Consider the following 20,376-nt stretch of genomic DNA (forward strand, 5'->3'; position numbering starts at 1 on the left):
TGGAGGTGAGGTTGCTTCCCTAGGAAACCACTCCCTAGGAAACCACTTCCCTAGGAAACCACTTCAGCCTTCAGCAACCACACCGCATGAAGACGCCGCACCCACTAATGCGATGCTGAATAAAAACAGGAGCTCAACAACGATGCTATCTGACTTCAGAAAGACGCCGTCAGCCAGAGAAGCATCGACAAAACGCTCCACAAAAGATTCACATACCGGGACAAGACGCCTAGGAACCACGAAGGTCATGCTAATATGCTAGCGGGATGATGTACTGCGAGACTGACCGTCAAAGAAAATACATATCATTCGGTCTTCGCAGTGCTACTGCATTGTTTCCGCGAAGTGACCATGGGCATAGATTTCTTTAATAAGTATGAGATCACCATTAACCTGCGATCCAAGCTCATCACACTTTCGACAGACAAGGCCATTCCTTCGATGAAAGCTCTGGAGCGTCACGTTGGCTTGGGCGTCCTGTATGAGAGAGAGCGCCTCCCTGCCCGCTCAAGCGTCTTCATCGCCACAGGTGCCATGTAAGCCAAGTAATTCGACGCTGTCATCTAGCAGAACACAGAGTTGCTTCTGGACCGAGGGATAGGGATCGAAAGAGGCATCGCTCATTTCTGCAATGGCCAAGCTGAAGTCATGCTGATGAACTTCAGCGAAGGATCCGTTACGTCAACAAAGGACGCAATATAATGAAAATAATGAAATTAGACTAAATATAACATGTTCACGACGCCTTCGACCTTTCCGATGGAGCTCCAGCAGGCTCCCCTCAGAAAGGTCACGAGCCTGTTTTCGCCGCGAACTGAGCCCTGCACAGAAACAAACAAAATGAGACGCTCGGACTGCTTCAAAGTTACAGCGAGTTATTCTTGTCACCACCCAAAGTACGACAAACGCCGATTGCCAAACATGCATTGTAACCAGGTAGCACACCCGGCCTCTCCGCCAAAGCCCCTGCCATTTGTCGCCGTGAGCTTAGGAAGCCATCCGGGACCGATCGGGAGAAATACTTCGCGACGAAGTCATACAGCTAGTCCCCCTTTTGAAGAAGGAAGGTAATACCAGGTTTTCTGTCGATTACCACTGATTAAACAGTGTTGGTCAACACAGTGTGACGAAAAATATGTCTACCCCCTTGCCCCCCTCCACGATACACTGGACCGCCTGTGCGATGCCAGATACTCCTCACTCATTGACTTAAAAATCGGGTATTGTCAGATCGAGGTCAATGAAAGCGACCGTGAGAAGGCTGCTTTCATAATGCTCGACAGCCTCTACGGATTCAAGGTAATTCCACTCGGATTTCGTGCTGCTCCAGCAACGTTCGTTGTTGGACAGAGTATGGGCATGCCTCAAGTGGCAAATTTGTCTCGTGTAGTTAGATGACGTGGTATTCTTCTCATCGACCTTTTACGATCGTCTTAAAGGGCTGCGAACTGTGTTAGAGGCAATGAAGACACCAAGGCTGACCTTGAAGCCAGAACAGTGCCAGTTTGCTTACGAGAAGCTGCTGTTTCTAGGGCAGACCGTAAGCAACAAGGAAATACAACTTGCCCCGAAGAAAACCGCCGTTTCCACAGCCAACTGATAAGAAAGCTGTGCGGCGATTCACGAGGCTTTGCTCGTATTACGGACGATTTGTAAAGAACATTTCTTGCATCGCCGGGCCCTTGACGCAGGTAACGAGGTTAGATGTGCCATTTTAATTGGAAGCTGGGTAACATCAAGCTTTCCATGAACTTAAGCGTTGTTCGCTGTAGCCGGCATTGCATAGACTCAGCTCGAACACTCATCAGCTCGAGCACTTTTGCTCAGCAGCAGCGCTTTGATCCCCAGCCCCAACACTTTTCCGAGTACTATCGAATTTATCAAAGCTATCAAATTTAATAAATAAGCGCAAGGTAACCGTCATAAGAAAGTTGAATATGGAGACAATCGAGCACGCTCCAATGAACGGAGGGAGCCTAAAAGTTGGGAAGAGCAAACTAGGCATGAGTAAAAACCACCTCTATGCGTCAAGAGACAAAGAGGGCAATGCGATTAGCAATATGGATGAAATAGTTAAAATGGCAGAATAGTTCACAACTCTGTACAGTACCTAGCGCAGTCAGACAGGATATGAGGGATGGCAGAGTGCAGGGCTCCGGAATTTCGACCGTCTGAAGTTCTTTAACCAGGAATTAAAGAAACCAGTAGGAGCAATACAAAGGGGGGAAATAGTTTGTGGGGATCAGGTAACACAAGATTTTTTGAAGGACCGAGGGGAGATTGTGCTAGAAAATCTCCAAACCCTGTATACGCACTGCATTGCGACCTCGAGCGCACCAGAAGCTTAACATTATCTTAATTCATAAGAAAGGTGACGTCAGTGACTTGACAAAATTACAGACCGATCACCTTAATCTCTGTTGCGTGTCAAAGTATTTACTAAGGCAATCGCTAATTAAGTCCGCACAACCATAGACTTCAATCTTCCAAATGATCAGGCAGGCTTTCGTAAAGGATACTCCGCAACAGACCATAATCACGCTATCAGTTATATGATAAAGAAATGCGCAGGATATAACCAACCGTTGTATATAGCCGTAGTTGACTACGAGAAAACATTTGACTTAATAAAAACTTTAGCTGTCATGCAGGCATTGTGGAACCTGGGTGTAGAACAGTGTTATGCAAAAGTATTGAAAGGTATCATTATCAACAGCACAGCTACCACTGTCCTCCATAAAGTCAGCAATAAAATTACGAAAAATAAAGGTGTCAGGCAGGGAGACACGCTCTGGCCAACACTATTCACCGCCTGTTTATTGGGTGTATTCCGAAGCCCGAATTGGCAACAGTTGGGGATAAGAGTTAATGAAGAATATCTATGTAATCTGCAATTCAACGCCCGTTTACAGAAGGTGATCCGACGCCTGGATTAGGAACAGTTTGGGGTAAGAGTAAGGGCAGAATACTTTATTAACCTGCGAATCGCAAATGACATTGCCTTGCTAATTAAGTCACAACATGAACTGCAAAGCACGATCAATGTGTTAGACAGGCAGAGCAGAAAGGTGTGCCAAAAAGAAATTGCCGACGATTACGTTATTTCCTAATGCAAAATATACGCGCTGCTCATCAGCTGTTCCAGCTTTTCGATGTACTGAGGCAAAGAATTCGACGGCGGCGACGATGAGCTTCTGCTTCGGCGGCACGCACTTCTGGATACTGGCGGCGACGGCGCTGTGCCTCTACCATTTCAGCTCGTTTATCAGCAGCCGCAGACGAAGGTAGGACTTCCACCGGTTGCCTCGCTCTTGGCTCAGAAAGAACTGGTAGAGAATAAACTGTTTATATAAGCAGGCTGTTCGCAGTGGTGAACAGCGGCGGTCATGCCTTTCGGCTCGGTCGGTGCACATATCGAGATCCGCCGATCCGGAAATGATGAAATGATGTCTGTTCTGTATCGGCCAGCCGGTCTGATGAGATTGTACCGGAAATGACGTGTGCCTGACCGGCATGCAGCGTTATCTATAAAAGTACGCTGCTGCCTCGAATAAAGAGCTTTTTGCATTGCTGCCACAGAAGCGTCTGTCTGTTGTTTAGAACAGAACAATGTCCAGTGTCTTAGCTCAGGCAGACAGATGTAGAGAAGCTGGTTTGCCGTATTCAGTCATCGTGTCGAGTGCTGCAAAGTCCTCCGTGCGCTGAAATCGTTTGCAAACACCTCAGGGCTGGAAAAGGGTTCGGAAGAAGGAAGAAAGGTAGTGGTTATGTCATATGTTCACACGCTGTCGCACCGGAGTTTTCTTGAAAGGTAGAATACTTTCTTGTACTGCACGTTCATCGTACATTTGGTCGCCTTGTATCGCGGAAGCAATTTCTCAGTCTACATCTGCGTCGTGCTTTTATGTCTTTTGTTTGTGCATTTTATTCACTGCTGAATCAGTACTTCACGCCCCCAGTGACCAGCCACACACACAAGAGATAACGCTTACGCGGGCTAGAGCATGTATTTACGACCTGAAGTGAATAAAATATATTATTATGCGATAAGTGTGATTCTCATTGCTTTCCTCCCTGTAGCCCGCGTTTCAATGGAGGCGAAACCCAAAAAGGCGCCCTTGTGCTGCGCGATGTAAGTGCACGTTACAGATCCCCAGGTGATCGAAATAATTCTGGATACCTCCACTACGGCACCTCTTTCTCTCTTTATTTTTTACTCCCTGCTTTATCCCTTCCGCTACGGCGTGGTTCGGTTGTCCACCGACATATTTGAGAAGTAACTGCGCCATTTCCTTTCCTCACAACCAATAATCCATTTAATATCTACAGTGAGGTGATTGGGTAGGGCCCTATTGGCCCCTTCTCCTCACAATAATATGCGGAGCCCTATTCTGGGGCTCCATTGGCAAGCAACGCTGCCCGTGTTCGTTGAACCAAGGCTTTTTTGGCCTTGAGGTCTTGACAACCGAGCAAAGCTGCCGCCCAGTTCTCTCTGGCGGGGTTGGCGAGCGGAAAGGTGAGCTTGGCTGGCACGCACAAACCATGTGGAAGGTGGAACGGTAATATTGCGGTAGCACTGCGATGGTCACAAGATAGGTATGTACGTTGACGGTCACTCGCGCAGAGCAACGCCCCTATGGTGTAATAATCTGACCTCCAGCGGTGCGGACTGATGGGCCGTCTCAAGCAGTCATGACATTCCTCAGCTGCGCAATGTTCCAACCATCACCAAATAAATGGCTCCTGTGTCGACTCATGCGGGGACTTCACGCCCGTCCATAGCTGGTTTCAAGTCAGATGTCCTGGCTCTTCCGTTGTACGTCATTCTCGGTGCTCGGTTACAACTTCATCGAGTTTGTGGATGGTGGCTTTCGCGTGTCCGCGGGGCTTGTCTTGGTGGTGGCGTCGTTCTCAAGTTGGTTCTCGCCGTGGTCGAGCTTGTATTTCTACCAGGCGTCGGCGTAGTGGACGCGGTGTCTTCATGCGAAGTGGTCTGTGGAGATACTTCGTCGCATCGTTGGGAAGCAACCTGACCTCCACAGGTTGCTTTGTTTAGATTCCCTAAAAGAGCTTGGAAGCCTTCCACGGGCATTCGCTGCGTAGCTGCGGCGTGACGATGTAAACCGTGCAGCTGACGACGATGGCGTTCGAGGACGATTGGATACGTAATATTTATGGCGTAGGTAGTTGAGAATCGCGCCAGGTCATTGGCCGGGGTGAGGTGCCGGTTGCATCGCATGCGAAGCCTGCAAGGGCCATTCTTTGGTACGGAAGACGCCATGGTGGCTAAGTTCTTATGGTGCACGGCTGCTGGCGCAAAAGACGCGGGTTAGATCCAGGCAGCGGGGCTTAATTTTCGATGGAGGCGAAATGCTAGATGTGCGTGTACAGTGTGATGTCAGCGCATGCTAATTAACCGGAGGTGGTCAAAATATTTGGGGCACTCCAGGACGGCGTTCGTCCCAGCCCTCTTACAATAGCCCTACAAAACTAAACTAAAACCGTTCTTAGTATGGGCAGTGACGTATTATATGCGTGGATTCACCGCAGCAGAAGCGGTGAGGTCGGCCTGGTCAACTGCACTTGAAATGTCAGACGTGGCTGGCTGAAGCATGGGTGGGCGGGTGGTTGGCCGTGGACGTGAAGGTGATGCGTAGGGCACGAGGCTGGGACCAAAATTACGCCTTTCGCTGCGCAGCGTGCCATAGTGTCACAGCATAATAAATAAGTGCCATAGCATGAGGCACTTATTTTGGAATCTTTGTTTGTATTCAACTTAACGAACCTGTCCATATGCGACGCAACCTGAAGCGGCAAAGAAGACAGCAGCAGGTGGTGAAGCTCCTCCCGCACGTTCTCGCGTATGATGTCCCGTAAACTGTAATTGGTGGTCATTGAAGTATCTGCTTGGCTCGTGGAGGATGCTGCTTGCATTTGCTCATAGTCCCGACATCCGTTGTAGAAGGTTTTCGAGCTATCGTACGAGCACGGATAAGAACCTTTATAAGTTGTTCTCTGATGCCCCTCATCAAGAACACATCTTATTTTATATGTTGTTAAGGTCTGGGCGTCCAAATAGCTGGCACAACACTTCTATGTACGTAACGTCTGTTTCATCTGGCTGTTGGATACGGGACAGAAGAAGCAGCTGCGCCCTTTCTTTGCAGAATATGGCCGTAAAAGTCTCCAGGAACTCCTGTTAGAATCATATCCGCGTCGCCAAGGAGTTTCGTAGTCGTGTACTATGTCCAGGCTGAGCCTTTTAGATAGAAGAAGACGTGTCCCCCTTTCGTCCGACCATCGTCATGATCAGCCTGACTACGCTAGCTGCAGAGCAAAGACCCTCCCATATCTCTTCAATTAACCCTGTCTTTTCCAACTGCGGTCTCAGTATCCCCACAAACTCCTTAATCTTATCCGCCCACCTAACATTCTTCCACCACTTACTGCGCTTGCCTTCCCTTTGCAATCCAGTCCGTTGCCCTTAAAAACCTGCGGTAATCTTGCCTGCGCTTTACATGCCCTGCCCACACCCATATCTTCCACTTGATTCCGAATAGCATATTATCAACCCCCATTTGTTTTGCTCATCCACTCTGCCGCCTTCCCTTCTGTTAACGTTACTCCTATAATTTTTCTTTCCATTGCTTGCTGCGTTGTCCTCAACGTAAGCTGAACCCTTTTCGATAGCGTGTACGTTTCTTTCCCATAGGTTAGTACTAGTAATAGCTCTTGTATATTTTTTTCTTGAGGGATGTTGGTGAATTGCCGTTCATGATCGGTGAGAGCCTGCCATATGTTCTACATGACATTCTTATCTTCTAGTTATTTCTCGCTCACGTTCCCAATCAGCGGCCACTACGTGCCCTAAGTAGACTTAATATCTCACCACTTCCAGCATCGCGCTACCAATTGTGAACTGCTGTTCTCTTGCGAGGCTGTTGACCATTGCTTCGATTTTCTGCATAATATTTTAAAGCCTATCGATTTGCTAGGTATGGCGATACCAACTTTTGAATCCGACCAAGCGTTAAAGTTTGTCCAGCCATTTTTCGGGATCGTCACCCAGTGGACCCTTGAATAATAGCGACAATCAGGGCTGGTGCAAAATTAAAGAGGCTAGTATAGTATTCGTTTACGTAAGCGGTGTTGAGTGCTTCTGTGCTCGCTTGCGGTCCCGAAGTCGTCCGTATTTACGCGAACGCATCTGGAGACAACCTGATTCGCATTTCGTATTCGCTTCAGACAGCTTCTGAGGCTTTTCCGGATTCCCCTGGTTCTGAATAGCTCAGGTTGCTTCGACGGGTGTGGGGTGGTGAAGGTGACGACAACATTCGTTAGTAGATCTACCAGATATGAATAAGGGGCGATGGGAGTCCGGCTGTGAGCAAGGTAGCGGGCTGTGAGGAAGGTAGCGAAAGCTGCTTCCAATCATAAACTGTTTATGGGCTGACCTAACTTCTCAAAGAACTGAATGACTCTGCGGGCGCCCTAGCAAGAAGCATGCACGGAAGTCGGCGATCAGAATGGCAGCAGTTTTCAGCCGCACTGATATAAAGCTGACAACGAACTTTCGAGATACGATAGTCAAGCTAATCATAAGTGTCGCGCAACGTAGCATTGGTTTCGCCTTGGTGCTACAGTCGTGCCTGTCTTGCAAAGCGTGTTTGGTGCGTGTAATGCATCACAGGAAAGCGATAAAGCCGCCTGCCGGCAGCTTTGAGGAATGAAGAAAGAATCATTGTAATACTTTTTGTCACCATGAAATAATTTCATAATATAATGGCGACTACTTTCAGGGCAGCAATTACTTATGGCGTAGTGACCGGATCTTTCCCATACTGAAGGGACATATCTCAGTTGTTTATGAGAATAACAAATCTCAGATTTCGTTTTTTTCAGGCTTTATGATCAGTGAATTGGATTCAGGGCACTGATGAAGAAAGTGCGAAATTTTTTTATCTTGTTTACGATTTCCCTCAAGTCCAGATGACAAGAATGGAATGCGGTCATCTGCAAATGCCAGATCTGGAATATTCCATGAGCTTTAGATGTCATCAGCAAAATTCAGGATAACATGGGGTTTTAAAACGTAATCCAGCTGAAAGGCAGAATTGATATGAGTGAAATACGATAAATCATTGTATACTTGTCCTTGTTGGACGCGAGAGCTAAGGTAGGTTGTCATAATCTGAAGAGCCTTTCTGAGAAAATCTTACTGCTAGAGTTTTGCAAGCATTGTTTTTTGGCTGATGTGAACGAGCGCTTGACGTGAGCGAACGACTATGCGAGACGCTTCTGCTCAGGGTACTCTAAAATTGATTCTCTTTGGGTTAGAAATCCATTTTCTGTCGACAACTTGTTCCTAAATCCAAGGTGACAAAGCTTTAGTAGGTTATTTCGATCCGCAAAACTTCACATTTGCCGGTTTGCCGGTTGCCGGCTTTCAAAGCACTTCTAGAAACTGGGCAGAACAGATACTGGGTGGCAGTCTGATAGATGTTCATACTATCAGCCCTTATGAACAGTGATTCGAGGAAACAAAGTAATGCTTTCAACTTTAGCACATTACACATACTGAAAGTTTTCATTAAAAAAAAACAAGTGTAAGCTATGTTCCGTTTCCTGCTACTTCTGAAAGCAGAAAAAACTTTTAATTTCGCTGGAATCCGTTGATATCACGAATAGAGCGTAGAGACTCCAATGACAAGGCACTTCACATCCCTTGGGTCATGTTGCAATCTTCAGAGACCCAAAGTAATCAATGCATTTATATGCTGATATTCTACCACTCAGTGGTTTGTTATTATCCAATATATCAAGCATGCCGCTAGACACATCTTATTAAGACACGTCTTGAAACGTCATCGACAGATCATGTTTGGATTTTGCTGGTTTAAAAAGGTAATTTTTTGTATAGTGATTTGAAGTTATTCCTCTGCTATCCACACTTTAAGGACTTTGCAAGGCTTTTTAAAAAATTACCGACGATTACGTTACTTCCTAATGCGAAATTTGAGCGCAGCAAATAAGCTGTTTCACCTTTTCGATAGATTGAGGCAAAGAAATCGAGCAACACATGTATGCGCTATCACAGAATTTTTTTTTTATTTTTCGCAGGAAGAGGGGGGAGGGGGGCGGCGTGTACACCCAGCGGCAAACGATGGGGGCAGAAGCGCGCGCAGCAAGCGGACAACACGATAAAGGGAGGAGGGAAGAGATAGCAGCGACTGACTGATGACGCTGACGCCGATAGTGGGTCAACCCCAGCTGCGGAGTTGGTTTCAGGGACAACGCCGCCGATGCCGACACAAACAATATGATACCCTCGCTTCCGCAGCGCTAAGAACCAGGTCTAGCCGTGGGAAGGTGGTCACGTATTCGTCGACGTGCCGGGGCCTACGTGAAATAACCGGCGCGTCGGTAACTGAAGAGCACCCTATCTGCCACACAAGAACGGGGGGGGGGGGGGGACCCTTTCCTCCTCTTTCTGCATGGCGGCGACGGTGTTCTATGCTGTCACGTTATCTTGACTCTCTAGTGGCGTCAGCGGCATCCAGCGGTATCAGTCGGTCGCTGCTAGCGCTGGGGGGATGAAAGGGGGGCGGGGCTGGTTACGAGGCCGACGACAACGCCGACGACGACGCGAAACCCAGGAACGGACGCCAAAGAGCTGCGCTCTAAAACTTCAAGAAGTGATATTTTATTGCGAAAGCACTAATTCGTGGGGTCTAACCGGCTCACCTGGCTTGTGTGAAGCTTGTCGCGATTCGGTTTCGAACACTCGGAGGCGCGAATAGATCAGCTTCGCTGCCCACTTTACGAGGAGACTATGACATCACCACAGCCAATTGCGCCTCGTGTTAAACTGCAACACGCTCTCGCGCTGTGCATTACTTATTGTCTTCTTCATCAACTTCCATCTGCAGAGGTAACAGATCAGTTAAACTTAACCACAATCAGAGCTTAGACGGAGTCTGATACCGTTGTCAGGCGTCCCGACGAACCAGCAAATCAAAAGGGTAACCCAAAGAGGCTAAACGCATGCTTTCGCGCTTCTACTCTGCTTAGCTTTGTTAAAAGCCTACCACTTTTTGATATTAACATAATTAAATCAATGAATGAAGGAGTATTTATAAGTGTCTTCTGCATTACTTAACCAAAGCCTAACATTCCAGCCAACGATCGTTCATACACCTATATAGCACCGCAACAAACACACGTTGCTTTTTTAAGGGATGAGTGAAGCTATAAACTTGAATATGGCAGGTGATTATGTATCTAGTCCTTAATGACTCCTTAATTATCAGGGTTAATTTGACAGCAAAAAAATAAGACATCAATTGCTGCCACTGCCGGCACTCGTGCCCGTTTATTTATGATATTGGTCATCATCTAAATCTTCTCTCTACAGTCGGTCCCGCGTGTACGAGCAGATGAGGTAAAAAGTCTCCGTTAGAAACGCTACCTAAAGCTAGATTACGCCTGTTTTCCCTGACCCATTCGAGAGATTTATCAAGAGAGAAAACGAAGTTCAAAACAGTGCTTTAAGGAAGCCGGTAGATAACGAAGAATGGATTCTTGCGGCTTCGGAACGCCTCAGTTTTATAGTTGTAGTCGGCAGACAAGGGAAAGGAAAAGAGCGCCTGATTTCGACATACATGAGGGTACTCAGCAGTCACCAAAATCAAATAGCATACAGGAATGGTTCCTTTTGTAATTTTCGACGAAAGCCAATCACGAATGCGGCATTTGAACGGGTTTTCCTAAGGACATGAAGCCGTCGCCCCGTTTATCAGTGCAGTTCTGCACAGTTATATTGCTGCGAGAGGGGTTCATTGCTTCGGTACTGCTTTTACACCAAGTTTTGGCAATCTTTATACTGTGGAAACGAAATTTATTTGTGCAGAAATGTTTTCCCACTCCTCACATTTCGTACGCGAAATTTGCACATAAAATAGAAGAAGGACGCAAGTTTTTGTTTTCTGAGCACCTCCCTGCTTGGAGGGAGCCTAACCGACTCTGCAGGCTTTCTAAATAAAAGTTGTTCTCTCTCTCTCTCTCTCTCTGAGCACCTGCCGCTTATACCTAAGAGGGCAAGAAGAATTTAACATTTTTTCACATCGATTTTCGGATAGGGATGGGTATTCGCGGCAACTTGACATCAAGGCTGTCTTATCTATGGTTGCTATGCAAGTGACACCAACAAGTCTCGATGAATCAGTTTTCTTCGACACAACTTGCCCATTTTGCGTTGTGGCTAATTTTCACGTCTGGTGCATATCCAATACTTGATGTACGTCCAGCAATTTCTTCAGTATTGGACACAAGTGTACCTTCAAAATAACAGGATGCGAACAACTATAGCCAACATTTTCTGCTGCAAGTTTTTCTCCTTGTTTTCACCAGCACGGTGTCATGCTTTGTTCGAGTTCTGAACTGCGCAACTACATTCGTGCTAGTCTTGTTCTTCTTGAACACGTAGCATCATGAACACCACCTTAATTTCAGCGTTTTTGTTCCAGGAATACTGTGGCAGAACTGCAAGCAGTTGCTCCAGATGAGAACGTCGCTTCTTCAGTGCATCACATCTGGATTATATTGCAGTGTTGTGACATTCTTAGTGCCTTATTTGGCTCCTCGGAAAAAAGTTTAGATTTCAAGCAAATAACATAACTTCTTGGCGCAGTGCTTATTCCTTTTAGTTAGTTTTCGAGAATATTTACATAATCACGTTCTACTGCAACGAGCTGTTCTAGGCTGCATAGAAATACCGTCCCCATTCAGTGCCTCTGCTTCGCAGCAATGGCGGCCGTATGAGCACTGGCTTACTCTTTATCTTACATACTTGCAAGTTAGTGTGGATTCTTCCTGCGGGGGAATTGCTGCTCATTGTCGCTGTCGTGCGTAATTCACTGGAACGCAACTTACGCGTCACTGTAGTCTCTTTCCGAAATTATTTTCTCAGTCAGTGTCGAGGTTTTTCGATTTTTACAGACATAGGAAATTGACTATATAACTGGCACGTTTAGGAAAGAAAGCAACACAATGTCAGAGTGGCTGCGGTGATAGTTACAAAACGCAACAAGTTCCGCTTAACACAAATGCTGTACGCTAATCTCCAAACATACAAGATACTCGTAAGGCTCTGCTCAGAGTGCCGCCATTGCTGCCAAGAGGGACCAAGCAACGACTTTCTTTTTATGCAGCCGAGAATCCGCTCGTAGCGCTGGCTAAACAGGCTAGAGCGCAACCGCAGGTGGTACAATCGGCGTAGACAGCTTTGTAAGCTGAGGCGCTTCTAAGTAGCTGCACAACCTTAGGTAAGACGCTCTCCAACGAGACGATGTGCCACAAATGTAGAAGATACCAAGTTAGACCATGCTTTCAGCAACATCAGTTCAGCCTGAATGAAGCCTACAGGTTTATTTTTGCCCTTGTTGAGGACTTTGATAAAAAAAATGACCTTCTATCGTTAATTCGCAGGTTTACGATGAAGTCGAATGCCGAGGTAACCACTTCACTAGTAATCGCCATTTACACAAGGGTGGTGAAAATATTTTTGGATGCTTTTTCTCCAAAAAACCTACTGACATTTTATGAATGTTGGCAAAGGGTAAATAAAGGTGCTCAATGAGTGTTAATGATAATGTTTCTACTGGAATATTTTGTATCATAGAAAGTACCCAACAGCATGCAACTATCAGTCTGCAGATTTTTTGTGGCAATAACTGCTTCAGTCTTGCCTATTCCGATCAGTAGCGAGAATGTGTCTGTATTTAGGTGGATCGCTGGGAATACAATTATGAAATGAAATTTTATTTTTCAGTGCTTTATATTGTTAATGGCCGCATTGACAAATATTTAGGAAGACGGCTTAACAAAGCCCGTAAACAATTTTGGCAGTAGCGTCATTTCATACAAACTGCAATGAATAAAAAATAGAACGAATGCAAACGACAAATGCAAGCAATAAAATATATGCACTCGGTTCATGAACACAATTTTCCTACAAAGTAGCAAAGGATGTTATTGAATATAAAACTACTCTACGAACATAAGTAAATACTACATCTGAAATTGCCTGGGGGCGATTTTATCTGCTTCTTTGAGCGAGAAGCCATAACTTATATAAGCACAATAGCAGGCTAATGAATACTTCGAGAGCACCTTATTTATTTGTGTCTACATTTGCCACAACACAAAGTACAGGTATGGGACATAGCATATGTGTCGGCTTAGTACATTTAAATGGGCGAACCTGAAGGCGACACTGAATGCTTATCACCAAGAACAACCTAAACCCCAGACATAATCTGCGCCATCTGTAGCGAACACTGCAGAATCAACCTGATTCTTATGAATCACAGCCAGCAGTTCATCAGGCACGCGCAAGATAAAGTTATTCCCATGACGAACAGAAAGAAGGCAGCGATACGACGTAAGCAAGCATGAATCCAGTTAAAACTAATAACAAAGTTTGGTTTCGTGATTTTATAGGATTTTACTTTCCAAACAGACTGAAACCATTAGGGCCACCGTAGTGGATGGCTCCGGGTAATTTCGACCACCTGGAGTTGTTTAACATGAAATGACACGGCACAGTACACTCCAGCATTTTGCCTCCATCGAAATACGACTCCCGTGGGCAGGATCGAAACGAGCCTTTCGGGTCAGCACTCGAGCACCATAACTAGTGAGCCACCGCAGCGGCTAAAAGTGCCATGAGCATAAAAAAGTATTCTTACGTGATATGGAAACTCTTTGTAATCAAACGTTGGGTGTTTGTGTGGCCGTCCTGGAAGGCATCGTCAGAAATAAAATGCTGTAAATTGAGCTGATATCTTCAGCATAGACTCGATAATGCGCACCTTGCATAAGGTCAGCTTTGTCTTCTACAAACTCGAGAAAGCTTCCGGATCATTTTGTCAATATGATCACTTGGAGTACGAATCACTAGAAAGAAGCACCATGAGGAATAGTTTCATTCACGATGAGATCTAATGCCTTCGAAGTAAGACATAGATTATGCGTTTTCATCACCTGCTATCCGATGTACCTCAACCTCTACGTGCTGCTGGCGTTGTGGCCTCCGGTATGCTTCATCCAGAAGCCATGCAGCGACGCGGTAGACCATGACGAACTGGCCGGGCGGGAAGTCCGGCGCCGGCGCGGAGTCGTCGCTCAACTCGCCTCGGAGAACAGCGTGCACTCGCCGCCGCAGCACTGAGTCCAATGAGTGGAAAGCAACAAGAGGTCGTCCATGCCAAAGGACCACGTACACGATATTCAGCTGCAAGGACGAGCCTTCCTGGTATTCCGCCAGCAGACAGGCATGGACGGCGAATGTATCGACAGCCCAAGCGAGTACCGTGTTATAGGGGCCGATTCGCAGAGCAGACGCCAAGCGCTCCAACCGTGCGACGCAGTCGCCGAGCGTCGGTGCTGCGCGGAGGCGGTACAACTTCCACGTCCATAAATGCAGCAGCGGCAGCAGCCAGCCATCAATATACGCTACGCAACGCAGGAACTCTTCATAGGGTTGGATTAAGAAGATATCTTCGCATATCGTCACTGGGATCCTTTGCACGGACGCCTCTTGAAGGAATATTGATGCTGCTCAGAACCCACCGTTGCACTGGTGTCAGGGTGTTGAGCGCCATATGTAGCCTCATTAACAAGTTGGCCGCCATTGTGAGTGACAGCTCGTCCTGCACCTTGCGAAATGTTTAGAGATGGCAGTCCTGTTCCAGCTTCAGCGAATCGCGGGTAGATTTCATCAATGCCGGAAAAGACGCTGTCCGGTCGATCGGATGATGACCGCTTGCCGCGCAGGCTGCTTGAAAGTGGTCCTGTGAGCGTTTTTTTTTTTTTTACGGGCAGGTTTTTAATGTAAATTCATGAGTCAGCATCGGTGCTTTCGCCGGGTCTGTGATACTGCTTACTACTGCGCTCGCACGCTCATGACAACACCTATTTCAACGCAGGAATGCGAGAAATAAAGCCTGCTTTATCAGACGATATCTTGACGTGTCATGCCGATTTCAGGCTCGAAACATGACTGCTTCGTAGACAATATTGCAATATTAGAAGGCAAAAATCCTATGCAAGGTATAATAGCAGGAACTAATTGAGTATTTAAGAAACTTCCTCGACCGCATGCTGCCGGGAACCGACACATGGCTTGGCCTATGGCACCTGCATATTTCTGTACATGTGTCCCAGTTACAGTTCATACGGCAGTGTTAAGTTCGGATTTGAATTCTGTTCTCGGCAAAAAGAGAAAAACAGCACTGTTATTTACCTTCAGAGCACGTACGTCCCCTTCTTGTGGTTTTCGCACCTTATGAACCAGAGCTGTGCCTAGATGCTTATCAGATGCATCTAAAAGAAACGCTGGTGAAGATGCAAAATTAAAGGTTTTTATATTTTTTTAGCTCTATGGTACGTTGAGCGTCAAAGCACTTGTTCATTGCCGATACATTAGCTGATGTACACTGAATATTCTTTCTCCAACTTTTTTAAACATCTTGGTGTCGATAACGGTGCCGAAAGTACTTCGGATCCTTTAATCAGTGATTGCAATGGCAAAGCGATGTGGTCTAGCGGCATGGATCTCCACATAAAGCCATCAACGTAATCGCAGCTCTCGTGTGGAAGCCCATGTGTGTCGTTTAGTGTTATAGGTATTGCGAAGGGTAAGGCCGTTACCTACACGTGATGGGCGGCACTGGCGTGAGCTGTGACTTTCGATGACCAGACAAAAGGCGGTAGCGCGCACCTTGCGTATCCAACGCTTGCTTGTATTTTGAGCGTAATTCGGGATATCCCGTCAATATTTGCTGCGGCTGGTTGAGCCACAAGGCTGAAGAGACATCGCGGCAAAGGCGTCCACAACTTTATCACTGTGGCGAAAGCGATGGGCAGCGCCCGGGGAGCGGGATCATTTCGGGAGCGGGATTGGCTGTGCGTCTAGTATTTCCTGTCTGCATCTAAGTGCGATAGTTCGTGTCTCTTAATCCACAAGGTTGATCGTTAGTCGCTCAGCAAACAGTAGCAGAGTCATCGGCTGCCAATGGTTCCCGTTTTTTCGAGCTCTTATTATGAGAAGTTTAGACGCACTATTCCATGTGCGTGTGATCGTAAACTGAACGGAGGGGACGATTTCAAGATGCCAATAACCCAGACTATATTCCAGGCGCTCTTCGTGCTAAAAAAAACAGACACACAAAACTGATGCTGCCAGTCGCCTTTGGCGGTCACAGCGAGCCACTAAGCGCGACGTTTGAAGCAGCACTGTTGTGCGTACGCACGACGCACGTACGACGCATATTTTGTGTTATTTTGAATTTCGTTAGCTTGAATAAGTGTCTTATCAACAGGGATCTTAGAAAACATTCTGCATCTCGGCAAAGTGACGCAGTGTTATTTCTGAGACTCCTTGAATTTTTCATTTATGGTGGATCAGGACCTGGCGAAAAGAGGAAATATCACAATAAAAACCACTTTTATGCAGCAGAATGAGGAGCGCTCATGTGTGTAAATTTTAAAATTAGCAGAATCAAAATTACTTTGCTGGGCAGAGAAAAGGAAAATTTCATTGGAAGCTTGAGCAAACCGTCTCTATGTGTGTGGTTGCAGCTCTGCCAAAGCCAAGAGAGCTGTTAGGATTCTTGAGGATAATTCCTTTAAAGAGAGACCTGAACTCCTATTTATTTATTTATTTACAATACCCCTAAGGGCCCTCGCGCGAGGGTATTCCATAGGGGGGGCAATACAAGCATAAAAATATGGCACAGGCATTTGAACAAAATACCCGTAATAATGAATTAAAACTAGTAATGCACACAAATAACACAACAAACAACGCAGAATAAAATAGTAAAAGCACATAATACAACAAAAATACCAAATCTGTTAGTACATGGTTTGCTTTAACGATTGCTGAAATGATTGTATGTTAACCTCAGTAGCTATGTGTGATGGCAAGTTATTCCAATCTATTATAGTGCGAGGAATGAATGATTTCGCGTAGAGCGATGAACGGCATGTGATGCGTTTTATTTTGTTATCGTGGTCGCGGCGAGGAAAGACTGCAGGGTGTGGCAAAAAGAAGTCGTCGTGGAGGGTGGGATGGTGATAAAGTTTGTGAAGTAAGGTTAGGCGAGCAAAATGGCGTCGACATGATAGCGGTTCCAACTCGGCACGTTGTTTTAATGCTGTGACACTGGTGAAGCGTGAATAATCTGAAAAGATGAAGCGAACAGCACGGTTTTGCAGGGATTCAAGGTTGTTAATGATGTAAGCTTGTTGAGGGTCCCATATGACAGAAGCATACTCAACTTTCGGGCGGATTAGCGTGATGTAAGCAAGTTTTTTTTAAGTGTGAAGGCGCGTGTTTGAGATTACGCTTAAGAAGGCCGAGTGCGCGATTTGCTGATGCTAACATTGTGTTAATATGGAAATGCCAAGTTAGGTCAGACTGAAAGTGAACTCCTAGGTACTTGTAAGTTGTTGTAAGTTCAACTCTATCGTTATTGAGGAAGTAGGCTGTAGCAATTCGAGTGGAACGGTTAGTAAAGGACATTAACTTTGTTTTAGATGCATTTAGAGACATTAGCCAGGAGGAACACCAAGTCATTACAGCGTCAAGATCAGTTTGAAGTGAACGGCGGTCGGTTTCATTAGTAATATTACGATATATTACACAATCATCCGCGAATAACTTAATTTGAGATGATACACACTTGGGTAGATCGTTAATAAAAATTAAAAAAAGCAGAGGGCCAAGTACACTTCCCTGGGGGACTCCAGATGTTACGGGGACAGAAGACGAGTTAAAGCCGTTGACAGAGGTGAATTGTTTTCTGTTATCGAGGAATTGTTTTATGCATGAAATAACGTTGGGATGGAGATTTAAGTTTGTCAATTTGGTTAGGAGCCTGTGATGGGGAACGCGATCAAAAGCTTTAGAATAGTCTAAAAATACTGCGTCAACCTGTAAGCCAGCGTCTACTGCGGAAAATGTGTCGTTAGTGAATCCAGCGAGTTGTGTGTCACATGAATAACCCCTGCGAAAACCGTGCTGGTATTTGAAAATGATATCGTGCTCCTCTAGATAATTAATTACTTGAGTATGAATTATTTGTTCCAGGAGTTTACAGATGTTGCTGGTTAATGAGATAGGGCGATAGTTAAGTGGAATGGTGTGGTCTCCGGATTTGAAAATGGGTATTACTTTCGCTGTACGCCAGTCGTCAGGAATTGTACCAGATGATAATGATTGTGAAAAAAGTGATGTCAATACTTGATAGAGGTTTAGAGAGGCATTCTTTAGTATTTTGTTATTAAATCCAAGGTGGTCAGAGCTAGTAGTAACTTTGAGGTTATTTAAAAGGGCAAGAATGCCTGATTCACTAATGATAATTTCTGGCATGGAAGTGACGGAAGATGGCTGTAACGTGGGTGAGGAAGTGGTGTCTTCATGGGTGAACACTGAGACGAATGCGTCGTTAAGAAGCTGTGCACACTCAGTTTCAGTTACTGGATCACCGTCAGGATTAGTTAGTACGATTTCGGGGTGGGAACTCGGATTGATGACGCGCCAGAATCTATGAGAGTTATTGGTTAACATGGTGGACAGGTCGTGACTGAAGAAATGATTACGAGTTGTTTTAAGCAGTGACTGACATTCGTGATCGCAATGCCTGTACTTTGTCCATGATGATGGAAGACCTGTTTTGACTGCTTGGCGGTACAAGCGTTTTTTCTTATTATTAAGACGACGAAGGCGATTTGTGAACCATGGTGCATTTTTATGATATCTGATGGTGATGACTGGCACAAACTTGTCAACAAGATTAGTCAATGTGTCTTTAAGTGATTTCCAATTTGTTTCGACTGAGCGAGATGAAGAGTGAGCTACGAAGTCCTCCGAAAATGATTGGAGTGCAGAGTTAATCCCATCGAAATTAGCGCGGTTGTAGCAATGAATTCGCTTAGTGGATGTTTTCTTTCTACCGAATGGACGAGTGATGTACCCGGTGATGATGTCATGATCGGATAGGCCTTGTAAATGCAAGATATCGAAACAAACCTCAGGGTTATTTGTTAGGACGAGATCAAGAATATTTGCCGTTGTGGAGGATTACAAGAAAGGTCTATGTAATCAAACAGAATAAAACATTTCAGTTCGTTGCGCACTCGACAAAGCTCCAAAGAACAGACAGAGCGCACTTCCACACCTTATTCCAAGTAACTATATCACTGTAGTGCTTAGTAATATTCTGTGTGCAATGCATTGAAGTGGCTCGGCGTAAAAAAGAAGACCATGACAAGTTTCTTCATGTGAAGACCCTGCTGCGAGTCATGCATGCATTGGTGCTATTTCTTTCACTCAGCTACCGGGAATTCCGTATCGGCACCAAAGTTGAGACTCTAGACGATTAGTTCCCGTATATCCCTTGAACTTTGTACCTACCTCCTAATAAGTGAGCATAGCCGCCGTCCGTATCCGTTGCTTCTAACTAGGAGAGGAGATGGAAGCCGATGCGCCGCTGTGTGACGTAGTTTCGTCCGGCGAACATGCTGAAATAGTCCTGTACATCTCTCTGGGCATCAGCAAAAGTGCTTCTGAACAGAAGATAGGCGCACGCTTTGAAGCATTCGCGTACGCGAGTTGAGTTCGAAGCTAGCCTCGCGTGGCGCAGTGTAGGCATGCTGTGTTGTAGCCTACACCCTGCTTGGGTCGCGACAGCCCCTTACAAAAATTTTTAGTAACATTCTTTAGAAAGTCTTTCGACAATTGTTAATAGAACCTATCAACATTGAATAGAAAGTCTTTTAAACGCCTTTGTACATTGTAGTAACAACCTATCAACCGTCTTCCGACAATTGGCCACCGATATCCAAAAGACTCAAGTACATAGAAAGTCTTTATACTTCCTATCATCCCCTTATCGAGTTTGTATACACTTCCTACTGACCTCTTACCGACAATGTCTACCAACACCCTATTAACGGTCTTCCGACAATTGGCCACCGTTATCCAAAAGACTCAAGTACATAGAAAGTCTTTATACTTCCTATCATCCCCTTATCGAGTTTGTATACACTTCCTACTGACCCCTTACCGACAATGTCTACCAACACCCTATTGACGGTCTTCCGACAATTGGCCACCGTTATCCAAAAGACTCAAGTACATAGAAAGTCTTTACACTTCTTATCAACCACATACCGACAATGTCTACCAACGCCCTATCAACGGTCTTCCGACAATTGGCCACCGTTATTCAAAAGACTCAAGTACGAAGAAAGTATAATTCCTACATCAACTTTTGGAAAAGTGTATGTTAACTACACAGTACAACACTT

Source organism: Amblyomma mixtum, chromosome 10, assembly GCF_055824585.1.
Source record: "Amblyomma mixtum isolate Tamu chromosome 10, ASM5582458v1, whole genome shotgun sequence".
Taxonomy (NCBI): domain Eukaryota; kingdom Metazoa; phylum Arthropoda; class Arachnida; order Ixodida; family Ixodidae; genus Amblyomma; species Amblyomma mixtum.